Source organism: Moschus berezovskii, chromosome 7 (assembly GCF_049115385.1).
Source record: "Moschus berezovskii isolate FMDL1 chromosome 7, NW_MosBer_1.0, whole genome shotgun sequence".
Lineage (NCBI taxonomy): Eukaryota > Metazoa > Chordata > Mammalia > Artiodactyla > Moschidae > Moschus > Moschus berezovskii.
Genome location: NC_142466.1, coordinates 79,513,353 through 79,535,225, shown reverse-complemented (window position 1 = coordinate 79,535,225; position 21,873 = coordinate 79,513,353).

Here is a 21,873-nt window from a genome sequence, read left to right as displayed (position 1 = left end):
GGGTCTCCTGCTATGAGACAACTCAAGCAAGCATTTTGCTTGGCGCCTGGTTTAGGCGGGCCCTTTCAGTGAACGGTTCCTGTTCCTTTCTCCTGAAAAATAGATGTGGCTTCAGAAAACGCCCAGCAGAGGTGAACCTAAAGCCAAGGTGGCTCAAGTTCTTTAACACCTCCCTCCCTTACTTCTCCCTTAACCCTCCCCATCCTGTGTGCCCTCCGTCCTCTTTTCCCTCAGCTTGGAGATGCTCTTGTACATTAACGACTGGCAATGTTTTCTGTCGTGTGAGGAATGAGCCTTCTGTGGAGGCAACTTGGAGGAGTAAAGAGTGAAGGGGTGACATTCAGACCTCATTTTGTGGCTAATCTGTGGGTTACATTGAGTGAATCAGCCATCCCTCAAAGGCTCCCAGAGTTAGTTATTTCCTGCTGCGTGACAAATATCCCAGATTTAGTCATTTAAAAACAACAGTTTATTAGAAAATGAAAGTGTTAGTTGCTTAGTCGTGTCTGACTCTTTGCAACCCCATGGACTGTGGCCGGTCAGGCTCCTCCGTCCATGGGGTTTCCCAGGCAAGAATACTGGAGTGGGTTTCCATTTCTTTTTCTACGGGATCTTCCCAACCCAGATATCAAACTTGGGTCTCCTGCATTGTAGGCAAATTCTTTACTGTCTGAAATTATCCCACATAATTTCTGAGGGTTCAGTTCAGTTGCTCAGTCATGTCTGGCTCTTTATCACCCCCATGGACTGCAGCACACCAGGCTTCCCTGTCCATCACTAGTTCCCTGAACTTGTTCAAACTCATGTCCATTGAATCGCTGATGCCATCCAACCATCTCATCCTGTTGTCCCCTTCTTCTCCTGCCCGCAATCTTTCCCAGCATCAGGGTCTTTTCCAAGGAGTCAGTTCTTCGCATCAGGTGGCCAAAGTAGTGGGGTTTCAGCTTCAGCATCAGTCCTTCCAATGAATATTCAGGACTGATTTCCTTTAGGAGTGACTGGTTTAATCTCCTTGCAGTCCAAAGGATTCTCAAGAATCTTCTCCAAAACCACAGTTCAAAATCATCAATTCTTCAGTGCTCAGCTTTCTTTATAGTCCAACTCTCACATCCACATATGACTACTGGAAAAACCATGGAAAATAGCTTAGCTGGGTCATTCTGGCTCAGGATCTCTCACTATCTTTCCCATTAGTCTGCTGACAATTCATGTCACTAGCCACAATTTTCTATTTACTTGTAATTTAGAAATTATGTGACTAAACTTATTTATAAAACCTTTGATGCAAGTTTTAAAGGTTACATTTTATTTGCAGTTATTACAAAATATTGGCTATTGGCTATAGTCCCCATGTTAACTAGCTTGAATTTTTTTTTTTTAAAGAAGAGAGTCTAGCAGCAGGTGAAAGGAGAGTCTGGAAACTCAGAGCTCCTCAAAGGTGGGGCAGTTATGTTTCTGATTATACTGAGAATCTAATTATAGATAAACTCAGCTTTTTTTGTTTTTTGGCCTTGCCATGTTGGATCTTAGTTCCTTGGTCAGGGATCAAACCTGTGTCCCCTGTAGTGGAAGTGCAGAGTCCTTAACCACTGGACCATCAGGGAAGTCCCAACCAGCCAGTATTTTTAATGAAGACATTGAAACCCCCTGGAAAGTAAAAGTGACTTTGAAATAGGCATTTAGAAGAGGAAGAGGTAACACAGTGTGCTTATCTGTGCTCATTTTCAGACCAGCTTGACATGTTTCCACTTTTTCATGTTTGGCAAGCAGGGTGGTAAATGGACTGTGCCTGGAATTTAGAGTTACATAGTCTGGTATTATTTTAAAATCCTGACTCCACTTACCTTGAGAGTGTGGCTAAGTGACTTAACATTTTAGCTTCAGTTCCTTCTCCATTAAATGAAAAAATTGCACCTATCCCACAGGCTTGTTGCAAGATTTCAGTGAGATAATTCTTGTCAGTCACTTGGCACTGCACCTTCTCTAGCAGGTGCTTGGTCCGTGTTAGCTTTCCTTTTTCCTTCCTTTGGAACTAGGATCTGGAGGAGATTGACCGATAATTCGGAAATCAAAGAAGTATGCCAGCCAAAAATGTACTATCAGTGGTATACTAAGCATACTGATTGGGTGGTTACATCCATTACAGCATCATTGAATCTTCACATGTCACAGCTGGGAGGTAGCTAATCTAGTCTATTTTACAGATGTTAGACTAACTCCTAAGATGACCTCTTGCGGTATCAGTGTCCTCATTTGCTGTGTGGACATCATGCCATTATTGAGGGCCTTCTTGAAGCTTTCTCATAACATCCTAAGAGCTTGGCACTTGCAATCAAATATTCTCAGTACTGAGAATCTAGTGTGTGTGTTGTTGCCAATGAGTGGTGGGTTTGGGGTCAGAAGATCTGGGTTAGTGTCTTGCTTTTGCACAGTTGTCGTATGTTTTTGAGTTTGTCACTGTAACTTTCTGAACATATTTTTATTGTTTGTGAAATAGGTGTCCTGAGAACATTCCCTAGATACTTACCTTGACAAGAGAAGGTGAGGATTAAAAGAAATAAGGGATGGAAAGGTTTGTAAACTAGAGATGTCATACTATTGCTATCATTCCTGTGGCTTATGGACTTCAAGGAGAAGGCATCAATTTTTATCACATAGGGTCTGGATTGTGGGATGCTGGGTATTTTATAATCCTCTATGTGTAGGCCAGATGGTGCTCTTGGTACCCTTTTTTGGGGAAATATATGAATATATTTTTTTATTGAAGTATGGTAGCTATGCAATATTATATTTACAGTTGTACAATAAATATAGTGATTTACAATTTCTAGAGGTTATACTCCATTTATTATAAAAATATTGGCTGTATTTTCTGTGTAGTACAGTATGTCTTTGTAGCATATTTTATGTCTAATAGCTTATACCTCTTAATTCTCTGTCCCTATACTGCCCCACCCTCTTTCCCTTTCTCCACTGGTAACCATAGTTTGTTCTCTGTATCTGTTTGACTGCTTCTTTTTTGTTATAGGTACTAGTTTCTTGGCACCTCTTTTTAAAAGCAATTATTTTATTGAAGTATTTGCAATGTTGTGTTTATTTCTGCTATACAGCAAAGTGATTCAGTTATGCATATACATACATTATATCCTTTTTCATATTCTTTTGAATTGTGGTTTATCACAGAATATTAATATAGTTCCCTGTGCTACACAGTAAGACCTTGTTGTTTAGCCATCCTATATATACTAGTTTGTATCTGCTAATCCCAAACTTTCAGTCCATCCCTTCCTCATTCTCCCTACCCCTGGGCAACCAGAAGTCAGTTCTCTGTGTCTGTCTTGGCACCTGTTTTGAATTGATTTTACTAATCGAATCATATCAGTAGGCAGCCACTTACTCAATTTGAAGGGCAGCACTGATACTTAGGACAATGCTGACTCTGTTACAAACTCAAGCATGTTTTATGAGTCCAGTTACCACTTCTTGTGCCTCTAACACACGAAAAACATGATACCAACTACCTGACTTACATTATTTCATAGAGGACTACTATACAAATGATTCCAGGTCCAAGTGAATGGTGTCCTTTGGAGTTGTGCTGTGCACAACCTGCTTGGCTGTCCATGGAGGACCTACTTGAAAAACCCATATGAAGTATATTTTCAGACTTTTTGAACAATCTAAGCTATTCTAATTGATGAATGAAAAAAATGAGATTTAGACAAATCAAGTAACACTTTCAAATAATAAAGCCAACAAGTAGTTGAGTCAGAATCCTAAAGTCTATGCTTTTCTCACTATAATGTATGCTATCAATATTTCATGAGTTTAATGAAATTCTGATATCCTCCAGCCAACAAAAAGGAAAAAATACCATGAGCATACCTGTAGCTGAACAAGCTGGGATGATATTTTGTGACTTGGATATCATTCTCATGTTGTTTTGACACGACTGTGAAATGGTTTGTTTTTGTCTCAAAGCATTGCAGCCTCAGAATGGCTTGTCTGATATTGATGTTTGCAGAAATTGTTCATGTCCAACTGGAGAACTCCCAGGCCTAGTTGCGAGGCCGGGCCAACTCCTAACGCTTTTTTCTTCCTCAAGGTAAAAGGCTAGTATACATACCATTTGATAATGCTTTAAGCCTTCACTGTGTAGCTCAAAATTGAAGCCCCACATTTTGTGATGAAAGAAGCTGAAGGAAATAGAATATACAGAGGTCTCGTGGAGCCATCACTTTGTTCCTTATATACTAAGTAAGTGATTGCTGGTTGTAGGTATTTTATTTAATTAATTTATTTTTGGCCATACCACATGGCTTGCAGGATCTTAGTTCCCCGACCACTGCCCCTGCAGTGTACCTCCAGGGAATTCCTCTGGTTGTAGGTATTTTAAGAGTAACTTTTTATAGTTTATTGTAATTAATTCTTTTTCTCAAAGTACAATTTCTGGTCCAGATGACAATTCCTATGATAAGGTGCTATTTTATTTCTCTTGAATGATTCAAGTCAGCCTTGATGGGAGAAAGTAGCATGATGGGAAAAAAAAATATATGTTGGGTCATGCAGCCATTGGGTTGAAGTCCATGCATAACACAAGGGGATTTTGCTGGATCAAGGAAATGTGGGAGAGTGCTCCAGCCAACTTGATTTTAGAAGGTCTAGAATCTATGAGACTTCCATGCAGAGAGGTTGAGAAAACAAACATTTTTGAGCAGAGAAGCACATTCTAGTGCTACACAAGAGCGGATGCAATAGTCTTCAAAGTATGAATGAAAGTCACTCAGTTGTGTCAGACTCTTTGCGACTCCATGGATAGTCCATGGAATTCTCCAGGCCAGAATACTGGAGTGGGTAGCCTTTCCCTTCTCCAGGATATAGTCATCATGAAAGATATAATATTTGTGAAAGAAGTGTGAGCTCTCCAAGAAAGTGTGTGCCCTGCTGTGTCAGGGGTTAGGGATGGGGCAGTGAGAAATTTTTAAAGTTGAGATTGTTGTAGCCATGCGTTCCAAGAAACAAACTCACTCAGAAGGACAATACAGATATTGGAGTGCAGTTTATTACACCAGCAGACCCAAGGCAGAGTCTCCTCTTAGCCAAGGACCCCAACCAGCATTTGTGAAAATCTTTTATATCCCATGTGTATGTGTCTGAACCCACCACTCCAAATTCCTTGAGACTTACATAAACCAAGGAAAATACAATCCCAATAACCCCATCATTCACGTGCTATGTGCTCATGTGCTCAAACAGTCAAACAGTTAGCCAATGATCAATAATCCCGAGGTTACACTCCGATAGATACAGAAAAATTTATAGCCTATCTGGAGGAAGGGGTGATTAGTGTATGTTTTCTCTTAGGCGATGTGTAACCTAGATACGATCTTCAAGGTTCCCCTGTATGGAGGGGGGGTCTTATCCTTCTGTTGTCGTTTTCATAGGCACTAAACACAGAGTTCAGAGTCCATTGGAAAGGTGGCGAGCATGATCAGCATGAACAGGCCTAAGATGGAGTCCAGGTCCTATGAATTCCTTCTTCAAGATCACCAACGAGCTATGGGTTTAATTTATCTGTAGTTTCAGAATAGCTTGTCTTAGGGAAATGGAGGCAAACAAGCATCAGTTGTAAAATAAATTAAGTGAGTTTAGTGAAGTCCCCAAATGTTTTTAAAATGTGGCAGCCAGACTGGAATATATTTCCCCGGGACCACACTCTAAAATAGTTATCTAGTCTGCCCATTGCGGATACCAAATCCTTACTGCAACTGTCAGGACTCATCTTGCTCTAAAATATAATTATAACAGTAGTCAAGGTTTTTTTTTTTTTAAATTGGAACTTTAGAAAGATGACAGAAGACCCATAGAATAAGTTAACAGACAAGTGACAGACTGGGAGAAGATGTTCACAATGTAAAAGTGACAAGTTGTTAATATCTAGAATATAAAGGAACTTCAGACAAATCAGTAAGAAAAAGGCAGAAACTCCTAGGTGGTTTAAAGAAAAGATGACCAGGCAATCAAAGAAGAACAAATATGAATTGGCTAACACACAGGAAGAAAAGATTGACCTCATTCGTCATCTGGTTGCTGCAAATTGAAATAAGATACTATCCAGCATATATAAGTTCAGCAAAAAAGGACTAATTATAGAACACAGAGTTGATGAGGATGTAGGGAAATAGTAAGCACTCCTAGTGGGAGTAGAAACCAATGCAGCCATTTAGAAGGTGCTCCTTCAGGATTTACTGAAATGAAATACACACATGCCTGAAGATCCAAAAATGCCACTTCTGTATTTGCTTCAGAAAAACTCATGGGTTTATACAGCACCTATATGAGAAGATCTGTGGAAGTGGGGTAATCTGATTATCTATCACTAGTGGGGTGGATAAGTGAAAAGAAGACATGTCTTCTGTGGAGTATTGTGCAGTATTCAGAAGTGGTGAAATAATGATATATATGGCATATGCAGAGATCTTAAAAACATTGTTGCTTAGTAAAAAAAAAAAAAAAGAAACTGGAAAAACAAGAGCAAGATATAAAACATAGTATCATTTCTAAATTAACCCCCACGCCCATCCCAACACACAAACACACAAGGGCTTCCCAGGTGGCTTAGTGGTAAAGAATCTGCCTGTCAATTCAGGAGACACAGGAGACATGAGTTCAGTCCTTGTGTTGGGAAGACCCCCTGGAGGAGGAAATGGCAACCCAGTCTAGCATTCTTCCCTGGGAAAAATCCCATGAGTAGAGAAGCCTGGTGGGCTATAGTCCATGGGGTCATCAAGAGTCGGACACAACTGAGCATACACAGAACTAGTTTTTTTAAAAATTTACTTTTTTATTTTTGGGGCACTGGGTCTCTGTTGCTGAACAGGCAGGCTTTCTCTAGTTGGGGCATGTGAGGGCTGCTTTTTGTTGCAGTGCTTGGGCTTCTCATTGAGGTTGCCTTTCTTGTTGCAGAGCATGGGCTCTAGGGCTAGTGGGCTTCAATATTTGAACCTCACAAGCTTAGTTACTCTGTGACATGTGGAGTTTTCCCACACCAAGAATTGAACCCATGTCCTCTGCATTGGCCAGCAGATACTTAACTACTGGACCACCAGGGAGTTCTAGAACTATGGTTTTACAATGACATACGCATTGTAGATGATGTATAAAATTCAAAAGAGTCGATGCCTATAGGAGGGAGGAAGGATTCTTAGAGCAGGAGTGGGGATGAAAGAGAAAAATAAAATACAATAAGATAGCATGGCTGAGTGGTTAAGGCAGCTGTCTTTATATGAGGTCCCTTACACCACAATTAAAGATGGCAGCTATTCATTGAGAGTGAGTGCTTACATAGGAGGAAAAAATTATAGTATCACATTTATTCTGCTGCCACCTTTAGTGCAAGTAAATATTCAACAAGCAACATAAATAGCTATATGAGAAACAGAACAAGTTATCTTTAAGTAAGGAGTGAATGTGCTAAATCTAGTCTGACCCAAGGCCTCACTGAACCCCATTGCTCCTTCTTTGCTGTCTGTGTTCTCTTGATTCTTATTCTATGTTCTTATCTACTCTTGTGTTACTTTCGTCCTGAGCTGGGATGCTTGCAGAGGGTCTCTCGTCTGAAATTGCTCAGAGTTCAATATTTAAATAGTGGCTGTAGTCACTGCATTTTGAAAGAGGCTTACTTTTTCCATTGTGTTCTGAGAAATGTCTGTCACCAATGAGTTACTACATAAATAAGAAAGGCATCTACATACTGTGCAGCACTATGGGTCTCTCCTGTTGACAGTGAACTACTGAAACCACAGAAAGGTCTAGTGCCTGTTTTTTTCCAGAAAGAATGCCTTCTAGATGGGGTATGAATAAGCAGCTGCTTATTTGGGTAGACGTTGTTAGATTATTCTATTCTCTGTGATTGTTCTCAAACACTGTTGCTGGTTATGGTCTTCTGGGATTACACTGCTTAACTTATTCTGCTCATTATCACTTGAGTTATTCCTCTCATAAAGTATAAAACGTTTGTGTTTTCCAGGTCCTCAGCTACCTGCAGAGAATAAGTGAGAAAGTTCCAGGCTTCTTTGGATGTGTTTTAGTTTACCCAGCCAACCTTTTAGCATAGGTCTCAGTAAGGGTATGAAGGTAGTGTTAGGGTAATTGCTAACCATGTGATCTTAAGTAACTACTCTCTGAGAGTGCAGGTGACTTATCAATAAAATTGAAAAGTGAAAAAAAAAATTGAAAAGTGTACAGCTATGAAGGAATTGAGTGAGAATTACAGCTAATAAATGCACCATGCTTGTTACATCTGTTGCTGTTCAGTCACTCAGTCATGTTCGACACTTTGTGACCCCATGGGCTGCAGCATGGTGGGCTCCCCTGTCATTCACTATCTCCCAGAGTTTGCTCAAATTCATGTTCATTGAGTTGGTGATACTATCTAACCATTTCACCCTCTGCCTCCCCCTTCTCCTTTTGCCTTCAATTTTTCCCAGCATCAGTGTCTTTTCCAATGAGTCAGCTCTTCTCTTCAGGTGGCCAAATTATTGGAGCTTCAGCTTCAGCATCAGTCATTCCAGTGAATATTTGGGGTTGATTTCCTTTAGGATTGACTGATTTGATCTCCTTGCTCTTCCAAGGGGCTCTCAAGGATCTTCTCCAGTACCACAATTTGAAAGCAGCAATTCTTTGGCACTAAGCCTTCTCTATGATCCAACTCTCAGATCGGTATATGACTACTAGAAAAACCATAGCTTTGACTCTACAGACCTTTGTCGGCAAAGTGATGTCTCTGGTTTTTAATATGCTGTGTGGGTCTGTTATAGCTTTCCTTCCAAGGAGAAAGCATCTTTTAATTTCATGGCTGCAGTCACTGTTCACAGTGGTTTTGGAGCCCAAGAAAGAAAATATATCACCATTTCCACTTTTTCTATTTGCCATGAAGTGATGGGACTGGATGCCATGATCTTAGTTTTTTTCATGTAGCATTTTCACTCTCCTGTTTCACCCTTTTCAAGAGGCTCTTTAGTTCCTCTTCACTTCCTGCCATTAAAGTGGTGTCATCTTCATATCTGAGGTTGTAAATATTTATCCTGGCAATCTTGATTCTAGCTTGTGATTCATCCAGTCTGGCATTTCACATCATGTACATGGTGGCTCAGACAGTAAAGCATCTGCCCACAATGCAGGAGACCAAGATTTGACCCCTGAGTTGGGAAGATCTCCTGGAGAAGGAAATGGCAGCCCACTCCAGTACTCTTGCCTAGAAAATTCCATGGATAGAGGAGTCTGGTGGGCTACAGTCCATGGGGTCGCAAGGAGTTGGACACAACTGAGCGACTTCAGTTTCTATATGGAGAAGGAAATGGCAACCCAATCCAGTATTCTCGCCTGAAGAATTCCATGAACACAGGAGACTGGCAGGCTACAGTCCGAGGGGTTGCAAAGAGTTGGACATGACTGAGCAACTATTACTCACTCACTCATTCTGCATATAAGTTAAATAAATAGTGTGACAGTATACAGCCTTGTCATACTCCTTTCCCAATTTTGAATCAATCAGCTGTTCCATGTCCAGCTCTAACTGTTGCTTCTTGACTGCATATAGATTTCTCAGGAGATGGGTAAGGTGGTCTGATATTCCCATCTCTTGAAGAATTTTCCACAGTTTGTTGTGATCCACACAGTCAAATGTTTGAGTGTAGTCAATGAAGCAGAGGTATTAAAATATATTTTTCTGAAATTCCCTTACTTTCTTTATGATCCATCGAACATTGACAGTTTGATCCCTGGTTCTTTTGCCTTTTCTAAACCCAGCTTGTACATCTGGAATTTTTTGGTTCACATACTACTTCAAGCCTGGCTTGAAGGATTTTGAGCATAATTTTACTAACATGTGAAATGAGCTTAATTGTATGGTAGTTTGAACATTCTTTATCATTGTCCTTCTTTGGGATTGGAATAAAAACTTACCTTTTCCAGTCCTGTGGCCACTGCTGAGTTTTACCTGTTACTTACTGGCCTCAAATAAGGCTGGCTAGTACTGTTATGGACCAGAACTGTGTTTGGTTTTCCATTACATGACTAAATTAGATCCATCTGCAGAGTGATGTATTCCCTGACTAAAATACAGAAAATACAATACCTGAGTCATTTTTTTCTCGCCCACTCTGCTGATGAGTGTCTCTCCATGATCGTCTTTGTCAGCTCTTAGGGAAAAGTCTATCATTACCGTGGGAGGTGGTGATTTGTTCCTGCCTCAAGAAACAGCATCACATTTTTTTTTTTCTCTCAAATTGTCAAGTACATCAAACTTTAATAACTTTACCACCAGGGAGATTTTGGTTGTGATGGAGGAGTACCCTGCTACTCATATCTATTGTTTCTTCAACTCTCGAGTTGTACTTCTTCCTTGAAATGAGGGGGAGCTTGACACATTCTTGACTGAATTGCAAGTCTTCACAGAAGAGTAACCAACCCCCATGATCTGTAATGAAAAGGCAGTAAAGATTTCAATGACAATATAACATAATGACTAAGCAAAAAAAGCCACTGGTATCTTAGTGGAGGCCTGGCAGAATTTCAATGTCATGTATCCAGAGGCCATTCATTTGAAAATTTCAATCAGTGCTGTTTTGGTAGATTAAAAAATGTATATAACTTGCAGCATAAAAAGAATTCTGCACTTGTCTCCTGTTCTTTGTTTTTTTTCCACACCTCACTCCCCCCACCTTTTTTTTTTAAACTAACTTTGTACTTTTTGTTATGTGCAAACTTTGTGGAACACCAAAAGTAGGTTCATGATTTGCCTTATTGGCCTGCCTAGAGCCATCTCGTTGGGGACAAGCCCCTCTCCCCAGTGTTGAACTCTGTCTCCAAGAGGACACCTCCAGCTGCTCATAGAGTGTGCCTTCTCCAGAGTACTGGCCTTGTGTTCAGGAGTCAGAACATCTCTGAAATAGGAAGCAGGGACTGACTCACAGTTCCAGGCTTGTCATTTCCTCTCAGATATTTGATACAATTCCAATGGTCTGCCTCTTTGTTCAGACAGTCATTTACTCCAGTCTGCATTTCCTTAGCATAAAGCAGACAGTGCAGGGGCAGGGAGCAGGGACAGCTAGCAAGAAATATGGTTAGCAGTGAGTTAAATCTGAACCAACATTAAGGAAACACAGACAATCTGGAGAGGAGAAAGCTGCAGGTAGGTAATTTGCACTTCAGCTCTGTGAGAAATTAATGCCTGATTGTTTTGTGGCACCATTCTTAAGATTTATCAGTTTCTTAATAAACCCATTCCCAGCTTCCTGAGAAGAGACATCCAGCTTCTCAAACCTGCTGACCAGGGGAGAATATATAAAAGTATGCATGTTGGTTTGCCTTGACTTTTTAATGTGCCAGTTGTAGTCATTAAGTGCTGCTGGAAGAAGAGAGCATGCAATCAGAGAGACTTGCATCTGACTACCAGCTTAATTAATGTGGAGTGACTACAGCACTAAAAAGATTGATTTCTTCCTCAATTTGCTAATATGTGTTTTTGCTTTTTATCCACACTCAGGCCTGGGTTTCAAGGGTAAGGTGTTATCACTGTCACAAGGAGGTCACTCCACTGTACCCTCAGAGGTCCCAGGCTGTTCCTCTCTCCTGGAGATCTGCATCTGTTTCTTCCTCTTCGTGGTTTATGGGTCTGCTGTTCTCTTTTGTGTGTTTCCCATCTGATTCTATCTCAGATTGGTAGATTCTCTTGCCTTATTTCTTGATTCCTGTGTCTTTCTGCTACCCATGCATCCACCTTGATGTTGTGACCATCAGTTCCAGAGCTTAGCCGGAAGAAATGTTCTGAGGACTTGGAGGCTCCTCCTTGATAGAATATGTCATTACATGACTGCTACTGAGAACTCACAAATGATCTTGGCACATGAGAGCATGTGCTGGAAGGACTGGTCTTGAGTCCAGTTGTAAACCAATGACAGTCACCACTTTGCTTTACCGTGCTTTCTTTCATTGTCTTTCAACCTTAGGCTTCCCAGTTAAGCTTCTAGACTTTATCTGAATCATTTTTATTTCTTTTTCAGTATTTAAAATAGACATTTTAGGAGCAATTTTAGGATTTGTAGATCAATTTTAGCAAAACTGAGAAGATACATACAAAGAATTGCTGCATACCTTTTGTTCCTATTATCAACATTCCCCACCTGAGTGGTATATTTGTGACAACTGAAGAACCTACACTGACACATCATAATCACCCTATGTCCATAGTTTACCTTACGGTTCACTCTTGGTGTTTATAGTCTATGTTTTGACAAGTGTAAAATGGCATGTATCCATCATTATAGTACTATATAAAATGGTTTTGTTGCCCTAAAAATCCTCTGTATTTCACCTGTTTATTCCTATCTCTTCATGGGAAATAGATGGGAAAACAGTGGAAACAGTGTCAGATTTTATTTTGGGGGGCTCCAAAATCACTGCAGATGCTGATTGCAGCCATGAAATTAAAAGACGCTTACTCCTTGGAAGGAAAGTTATGACCAACCTTGATAGTATATTATAAAGCAGAGACATTACTTTGCCAACAAAGGTCCGTCTAGTCAAGGCTACGGTTTTTCCCGTGGTCATGTATGGATGTGAGAGTTGGACTGTGAAGAAAGCTGATCGCCAAAGAATTGATGCTTTTGAACTGTGGTGTTGGAGAAGACTCTTGAGAGTCCCTTGGACTGCAAGGAAATCCAACCAGTCCATTCTAAAGGAGAACAATCCTGGGTGTTCATTGGAAGGACTGATGCTAAAGCTGAAACTCCAATACTTTGGCCACCTCATGTGACGAGTTGACTCACTGGAAAAGACTCTGATGCTGGGAAGGATTGGGGGCTGGAGGAGACGGGGACGACAGAGAATGAGATGGCTGGATGGCATCATCGACTCGATGGACATGAGTTTGAGTGAACTCTGGGAGTTGGTGATGGACAGGGAGGCCTGGCGTGCTGTGATTCATGGGGTCGCAAAGAGTCTGACATGACTGAGTGACTGAACTGAACTCGACTGATTCCTATCTCTCTCTAACTCCTGATAACCACTAATCTTTTTTAACTCCATAGCTTTGCCTTTTCCAGGAATTATATGGTAGGTAGCCTTTTCAGATTGGTTTATTTTATTTAGTATTCTGAATTTAAGATTCTTCCATGTCTTTTCATGGCTTGATAGCTCATTATTTTTTAGTGCTGAATAATATTCCATTTTAGGGATGTACCACAGTTAATTTATCCATTTACTTATTGAAAGTTACACATGGTTGCTTCCAAAATTGCATAAATCATCAATAGTGACTTCTATAAGTGACTTGCACCCTCCAGAATTGGGAGAGAATACATTTTTGTTGTTTGGAGTCACCCAGTATGCAGTCCTTTGTTTAGACAGCCTGAGGGAACTCACAAAGATTTTGGTACTGAAAAGCATGATGTTGCTATAACAAATACATGGAAAGATGGAAGGGGTTTTGGAATTGGGTAATGAGTGTGGGGGCTTACCCCCGTGGCTCAGTGGTAAGGAATCCACCTGCCAATGCAGGAGATGTGGTTTGATCCCTGGGTTGGGAAGATCCCTGCAGAAGGAAACTGCAAGCCATTCCAGTACTTTTGCCTGGGAAATCCCATGGACAGAGGAGCCTGGTGGACTATGGTCCATGGGTTTGCAAAGAGTTGGACACCACTTAGCGACTAAACAATAAAAACAAACAATGATGGATGTAGGCTGGAAGGGTTTTGAGGCATTTGATAGTAAAAATCTAGATTGCCTTGAAAAGATTGTTGATAAAAACATGGACATTAAAAGTAATTTTGGTGTGGGCTCAGGAAGAGGAGAGGAAAGCTATACTGAGAGCTCTATTGTCTTAGAGACTGTATACGATTATGAACAGAATATTGCTAGAAATAGGAGCATTAAAGTGTTTCTGGTAAGATCCCAGATGGAAACGAAGAATGTGTTACTGGACGCTAAAGGAAAGGAGATCCTTGATATAAACAAGAAGAGAACTTGTCTGAATTATGGCTCTGTCATTGGTGGAAAGTAGAACGTGTGAATGACAAATATGGATATTTAGCTGAGGAGATTTCCAAACAAAATGCAGAAGAGGTGATTTGACATGTCTTTGCTGTTTACAGTAAAATACTAGTGGGAAAAAAAAAAAGATAAACTGAGGAAAGAATTCTGCCTCAAAACTGTAACATGGAAATTCAGCTTGAGTTTCCAGGCTGTTGGCCTGCCCCACAAATTTTAAACTTGCCAGTCACCACAGTCCTGTAAGCCAATTTCTTTTCCTCACTGAATACCACACAAACGTTATTTGCACATTCTATGTGAAATATTTCTGAACCTGTGCCAGTGAGCAAAGATGAGGCCTTTTCTCTCAGGCCTGTTACTGAAATGTGAATGAACACAGATGAGAGTCAAACTTGCACACTGTTGACAAATCATTTTTAGCCCCTGATTCAGTAGAGTTGTCACCTTTTCCTAAGATGCTAAGCTGCAAAGGGCAGTTGGTATCAGCGTCCTCCCTCAGTGCTATGTCAATATCTTAAAATAAATATCTTTATTATATGTATACTTTGGCCACCTGATGTAAAGAACTGACTCATTGGAAAAGACCCTGATGCTGGCCACAGTTGAAGGCAGGAGGAGAAGGGGATGACAGAGGATGAGACAGTTGGATGGCATCACCCGTGGACATGAGTTTGAGCAGGCTCTGGGAGTTGGTCATGGGAAGCCTGGCGTGCTGCAGTCCATGGGGTTGCAAAGATTTGGACATGGTTGACTGACTGAACTGAACTGATAATATGTATATACATGTGTGTGTGCATTATCATTCAAATGTATATATATATGCATATAGTATATATATACATATATAATAAAGAGATTTATTTTATGGACATATGGTGACATACACACACATACACATGAGGATATGTCTCATATTTTACCTTATATTATATAATAGAATTTGGAGAAGGAAATGGCAATCCACTCCAGTATTCTTGCCTGGAGAATCCTACGAACAGAGGAGCCTAGTGGGCTATGGTCCATGGGATTACAAGAGTTGGATGCAACTTAACGACTAAACTACCACCACCATATAATAGAAATGTTCTGTCTATCTTAATGCTTTTGTTCTCTTTAGAATACCAATTGATCAACTGACAGAATGTTAAATTAGACAATGCATGCAAATAATTTAGCATGATTCCTGTATATACTAGTTTAGTTCAGTTCAGTCGCTCAGCTGTGACCGACTGTTTGCGACCCCATGAACCACAGCACACCAGGCCTCCCTGTTATTCACCAACTCCCGGAGTTCACTCAAACTCATGTCCATCGAGTCGGTGATGCCATCCAGCCATCTCATTCTCGGTCGTCCCCTTCTCCTCCTGCCCCCAATCCTTCCCAGCATCAGTCTTTTTCAGTGAGTCAACTCATCGCATGAGGTGGCCAAAGTATTAGAGTTTCAGCTTTAGCATCAGTCCTTCCAATGAACACCCAGGATTGATCTCCTTTAGAATGGACTGGTTGGATTTCCTTGCAGTCCAAGGGACTCTCAAGAGTCTTCTCCAGCACCATAGTTCAAAAGCATCAATTCTTCAGCGATCAGCTTTTTTCACAGTCCAACTCTCACATCCATACATGACCACTGGAAAAACCATAGCCTTGACTAGATGGACCTTGCTTGGCAAAGTAATGTCTCTGCTTTATAATATGCTATCTAGGTTGGTCATAACTTTCCTTCCAAGGAGTAAGTGTCTTTTAATTTCATGGCTGCAATCAGCATCTGCAGTGATTTTGGAGCCCCCCAAAATAAAATCTGACACTTTTTCCACTGTTACCCCATCTATTTTCCATGAAGTGTTGGGACCAGATGCCATGATCTTTGTTTTCTGAATGTTGAGCTTCAAGCCAACCTTTTCACTCTCCTCTTTCACCTTCATCAAGAGGCTTTTGAGTTCCTCTTCACTTTCTGCCATAAGGGTGGTGTCATCTGCATATCTGAGGTGATTGATATTTCTCTCGGCAATCTTGATTCCAGCTTGTGCTTCTTCCAGCCCAGTGTTCCTCGTGATGTACTCTGCATATAAGTTAAATAAGCAGGGTGACAATATACAACCTTGACGTACTGCTTATTTAACTTATATGCAGAGTACATCATGAGGAACGCTGGGCTGGAAGAAGCACAAGCTGGAATCAAGATTGCCGGGAGAAAGGGAACATTTCATGCAAAGATGGGCTTGATAAAGGACAGAAATGGTATGGACCTAACAGAAGCAGAAGATATTAAGAAGAGGTGGCAAGAATACACAGAAGAGCTGTACAAAAAAGATCTTCATGACCAAGATAGTCATGATGGAGTGATCACTGACCTAGAGCCAGACATCGTGGAATGTGAAGTCAAGTGGGCCTTAGAAAGCATCACTATGAACAAAGTTAGTGGAGGTGATGGAATTCCAGTTGAGCTATTTCAAATCCTGAAAGATGATGCTGTGAAAGTGCTGCACTCAATATGCCAGCAAATTTGGAAAACTCAGCAGTGGCCACAGGACTGGAAAAGGTCAGTCTTCATTCCAATCCCAAAGGAAGGGAATGCCAAAGAATGCTCAAACTACCACACAATTGCACGCATCTCACAAGCTAGTAAAGTCATGCTGAAAATTGTCCAAGCCAGGCTTCAGCAATATGTGAACCATGAACTTCCAGATGTTCAAACTAGTTTCAGAAAAGGCAGAGGCACCAGAGATCAAATTGTGAACATCTGGTGGATCATGGAGAAAGCAAGAGAGTTCCAGAAAAACATCTATTTCTGCTTCATTGACTGTATATACTAAGAGGTCAATAAATGATGGTATGGCTTTGTTATTCAAAATCAAAGATTGAGGAAGGATGTCTAATTTTCTAGAAAGGCTGTGGAGAAATTGAACTAAAACTAGTTCTGTCAGAAACAAAACAAAACAAAGCAAAGCAAAAACACAAAACTCCATGATATCTATTAACCATTCTCATTAGGGTCACAATAAAATTTCTTCCTGTAGGTCAGTGCTGGAAAGGAAGATAAATCTGATGGAGGATGAGAATTTTAGCAGCTCTCAGATATTCTGTTTGGAATGTTAAGTTATTATTTTACATTTCTGAGGGAACATCAAAGTCCTTAGATTAAAAAGACCATTAAAGTAGATTAGGTTTCTGTTTTTTCTTCCTGTAAATGGCTTTGTTACTTCATAGAGTAATGCACTACATTAGTCTTTTTTTTAAAATTTATTTTAATTGGAGGTTAATTACTTTACAATATTGTGGTGGCTTTTACCATACATTCACATAAATTAGCCATGGGTGTACATGTGTTTCCCATCCTGACCCTCCCTCATACATTATTCTTTCTTAAGCATTTAGTACCCTATAATTTTAGTAAAATATAGTTACCAAACAGACATTTCCAGAGATATCTGCGTCATCAGTGTATTTATTATTCCCCAAAGTGCTAACCAATGCAGTAAACCAAGTAACAGAAATGAGAACTATAACATTTTCAGAGGAAGACAGAAGTATTATTTCCAGATGATATAATTTTCCTTTAGATCTAATGTACTGCCATTAAAACACCAAAGAAAATTTACAATGAATTTTTAAAAACATAACATGTAGTTCTCAAGGTCGTCTAATGGACTAAAGAAATGAGAAAATAGAAGTAATGTGCCTTATTAGATATTAAAATGTGTCATAAAACCATAATATACTTAAAATAATGTGACCACTGGTGCAAAGATAAGCAGGCATAGCTTAAACAAAATAAGATCTGGAAATAGATCTTAGTATATTTGTAAGGAGGGGATATATGTATACCTATGGCTGATTCATGTTGAGTTTTGACAGAAAACAGCAAAATTCTGTAAAGCAATTATCCTTCAATTAAAAAGTAAATAAATTAGAAAAAATGCTGCATAAAGGTAAAACTATGATTCAGTGAGGAAATGTTTCATTCATTCCAATGAGTATTTTTGAGCAACATTTTTTTATTGGATTATTACTGCTTTGCAATTTTGGAGTTCTTACTGGAGAAGATGAATGCACACCCTTCTACTGCACCATCTTGGGCTAAGATGGACTGGAGTGGGCAAATTTAATTCTGATGACCATTATATCTACTATTGTGGGCAAGAATCCCTTAGAAGAAAGAGAGTAGCCCTCGTAGTTAACAAAATAGTCCAAAATTCAGTACTTGGGTGCAATCTCAAAAACAAGAAAATGATCTCTGCTCGTTTCCAAGGCAAACCATTCAATGTTACAATAATCCAGGTCTATGCCCCAACCACTAATGCCAAAGAAGCTGAAGTTTAACAGTTCTATGATGATCTACAAGACCTTCTAGAACTAACACCAAAAAAAATGTCCTTTTCATCATAGGGGACTGGAATGCTAAAGTAGAAAGTCAAGAGATACCTGGAGTAACAGGCAAGTTTGGCCTTGGAATACAAAATGAAGCAGGGCAAAGGCTAACAGAGTTTTGCCAAGAAAACACACTGGTCATAATGAACACCGTCTTCCAGCAACATAAGAGATGACTCTACATGTGGACATCCCCAAATGGTCGATACCAAAATCAGATTGATTATATACTTTGCAGCCAAAGATGGAGAAGCTCTATACAGTCAGCAAAAACAAGACTGGGAGCTGATTGTGGCTCAGATCATGAACCCCTTATTGCCAAACTCAGACTTAAAATGAAGAAAGTAAGGAAAACCACTAGACCATTCAGGTATGACCTAAATCAAATCCCTTACGATTCAGTTCAGTTCAGTTCAGTTCAGTCGCTCAGTCGTGTCCGACTCTCCGCGACCCCATGAATCACAGCACGCCAGGCCTCCCTGTCCATCACCAACTCCCGGAGTACACTCAAACTCATGTCCACAGAGTCGGTGATGCCATCCAGCCATCTCATTCTCCGTCGTCCCCTTCTCCTCCCGCCCCCAACCTTTCCCAGCATCAGAGTCTTTTCCAGTGAGTCAACTCGTCTCATGAGGTGGCCAAAGTATTGGAGTTTCAGCTTTAGCATCAGTCCCTCCAATGAACATCCAGGATTGATCTCCTTTAGAATGGACTGGTTGGATCTCCTTGCAGTATAAGGGACTCTCAAGAGTCTTCTCCAACACCACAGTTCAAAAGCATCGATTCTTCGGCGATCAGCTTTCTTCACAGTCCAACTCATACAGTGGAAATGACAAATAGATTCAAGGGATTAGATCTGATAGTCAGAGTGCCTGAAGAACTATAGACAGAGGTTTGTGACACTGTATGAGAGGTGATGATCAAGACCACCCCCAAGAAAAAGAAATGCAAAAAGGCAAAATGGTTGTCTGATGAGGCCTTGCAAATAGCTGAGAAAAGAAGAGAAGCGAAAAGCAAAGGAAAAAAGGAAAGATATACCCATTTGAATGCAGAGTACCAAAGAATAGCAAGGAGAGATAAGAAAGCCTTTCTCAGTGATCAATGAAAAGAAATAGAGGAAAACACTAGAATGGGAAAGACTAGAGATCTCTTCAAGAAAATTAAAGATAACAAGGGGATATTTCATGCAAAGATGGACACAATAAAGGACAGAAATTGTATGGACATAGCAGAAGCAGAAGATATTAAGAAGAGGTGGAAGAATACACAGAAGAACTAACAAAAATAGATAACCAGTGCAAATTTGATGCATGAGGCAGGGCACTCAAAACTGGTGCTCTGAGGCACCGGGGGTGCTCTGAAGGGAGGGAGGTGGGAAGGGGGTTCAGGAAGAGGGGACACATGTTCACCCATGGGTGATTCATGTTGATGTAGGGCAAAAACCACCACAATATTGTAAAGAAGTTATCCTCCAATTAAAGTAAATAAATTAATTAAAAAAGAAGATCTTAATGACCCCGATAACCATACTGATGTGATCACTCACCTAGAGTCAGACATTCTGGAATGTGAAATCTAGTAGGCCTCAGGAAGCATTACTACGAACAAAGCTAGTGGAGGTAATGGAATTCCAGTTAAGCTATTTCAAATCCTAAAAGATGATGCTGTGAAAGTGCTGCACTTAATATGCCTGCAAATTTGGAAAACTCAGCAGTGGCCACAGGACTGGAAAAGGTCAGTTTTCATTCCAATCCCAAAGAAAGGCAATGCCAAAGAATGCTCAAACTATCTCACAACTGAACTCATCTCACACACTAGCAAAGTAATGCTCAAAATCCTCTAAGCTAGGCTTCAACAGTACATGAACCTTGCATTTCCAGATGTTTAAGCTGAATTTAGAAAAGGCAGAGGAACCAGAGATCAAATTGCCAACCTCCGTTGGATCATAGAGAAAACAAGAGAGTTCCAGAAAAACATCTACTTCTGCTTTATTGACTAAGCCTAAGCCTTTGACTGTGTGGATCATGACAAACTGTGGAAGATTCTTCAAGAGATGGGAATACCAGACCACCTTACCTGCCTCCTGAGAAATCTGTATGCAAGTTATGACAAACCTAGACAGCATATTAAAAAGCAGAGACATTACTTTGATGACAAAGGCCGTTCATGTCAAAGCTATGGTTTTATCTGTAGTCATGTATGGATGTAAGAGTTGAACCATAAGCAAAGCTGAGTGCTGAAGAATTGATACTTTTGAACTGTGGGATTGGAGAAGACTCTTGAGAGTCCCTTGGACTGAAAGGAGATTAAACTAGTCAATCCTAAAGGACATCAGTCCTGAATATTCATTGGAAGGACTGGTACTGAAGCTGAAGCTTCAATATTTTGGACACTTGATGCGAAGAACTGACTCCCTGGAAAAGACCCTGACACTGGGAAAGATTGAGGCAGGAGGAGAAGGAGAGGACAGAGGATGAGATGGTTGGATGGTATCACCAACTTGATGGGCATGAGTTTGAGCAATCTCCAGGTGTTGGTGATGGACAGGGAAGCCTGCTGTGCTGATGTCCGTGGGGTTGCAGAGTTGGACACGACTGTGTGACTAAACTGAAACTGAGCCTGAATTGCTTTACAGTGTTGTGTTAGTTTCTGCTGTATAACAAAGTGTGTCATCTATGTATATATATATATATATATTCCCTTCCTTTTAGACCTCCCCCCTCATCCCATCCATCTAGTGATACAGCCCCTGTTTAGAACAGTATGAACATTTTTAAAAAAACTAAAAATAGGACTGCCATATGGCCCAGCAATCTCACTATTAGACAAATACCCTGAAAATCTTAATCCAAAATGACATATACCTCAGTGTTCATTGCAACACTAATTTTAATAGTCAAGACATGGAAACAACCTAAACATCCAATGAGAGATGAATGGATTAAGAAGTGGTGGTATGTGTATATACAACAGAATATTATTCAGCCATATAAAAGAATGAAATTATGTCATTTCTAGTGATGTGATTGAACCTGTCATACAGAGTGAAATGGAAAGAAAAACAAATATCATATATTCATTTATATGTGTGGAATCTCATAAAAATGGTACAGATGAACCTATTTGCAGGGCAGGAATAGACACAAGCAAGTTTTTATGTCTGACACTATGCTAAGTTCAGAAGCTATAACCATGAAATATGGTATGTGTTAAGATCTCAAGGAGTCTAGCGGAGACAGATGAGATAAACTTAGAAAATAGGAATCCTGTAAGCAGTGTATTGGAGTCATCACAAGGAATGTGAAGAAGGACTCTTAACCTAACCTCTAGGATGTAGAAAGCTTTCTTTGTGGAAGAATATGTAAGCTGGAGTCTGAAGGGCAAGCAGGAGGAAACCAACCAGGTGAAGGGATACTCAAGGGTGATCCAAAAAGAGCCAGCTTCAGGGAAAGCATG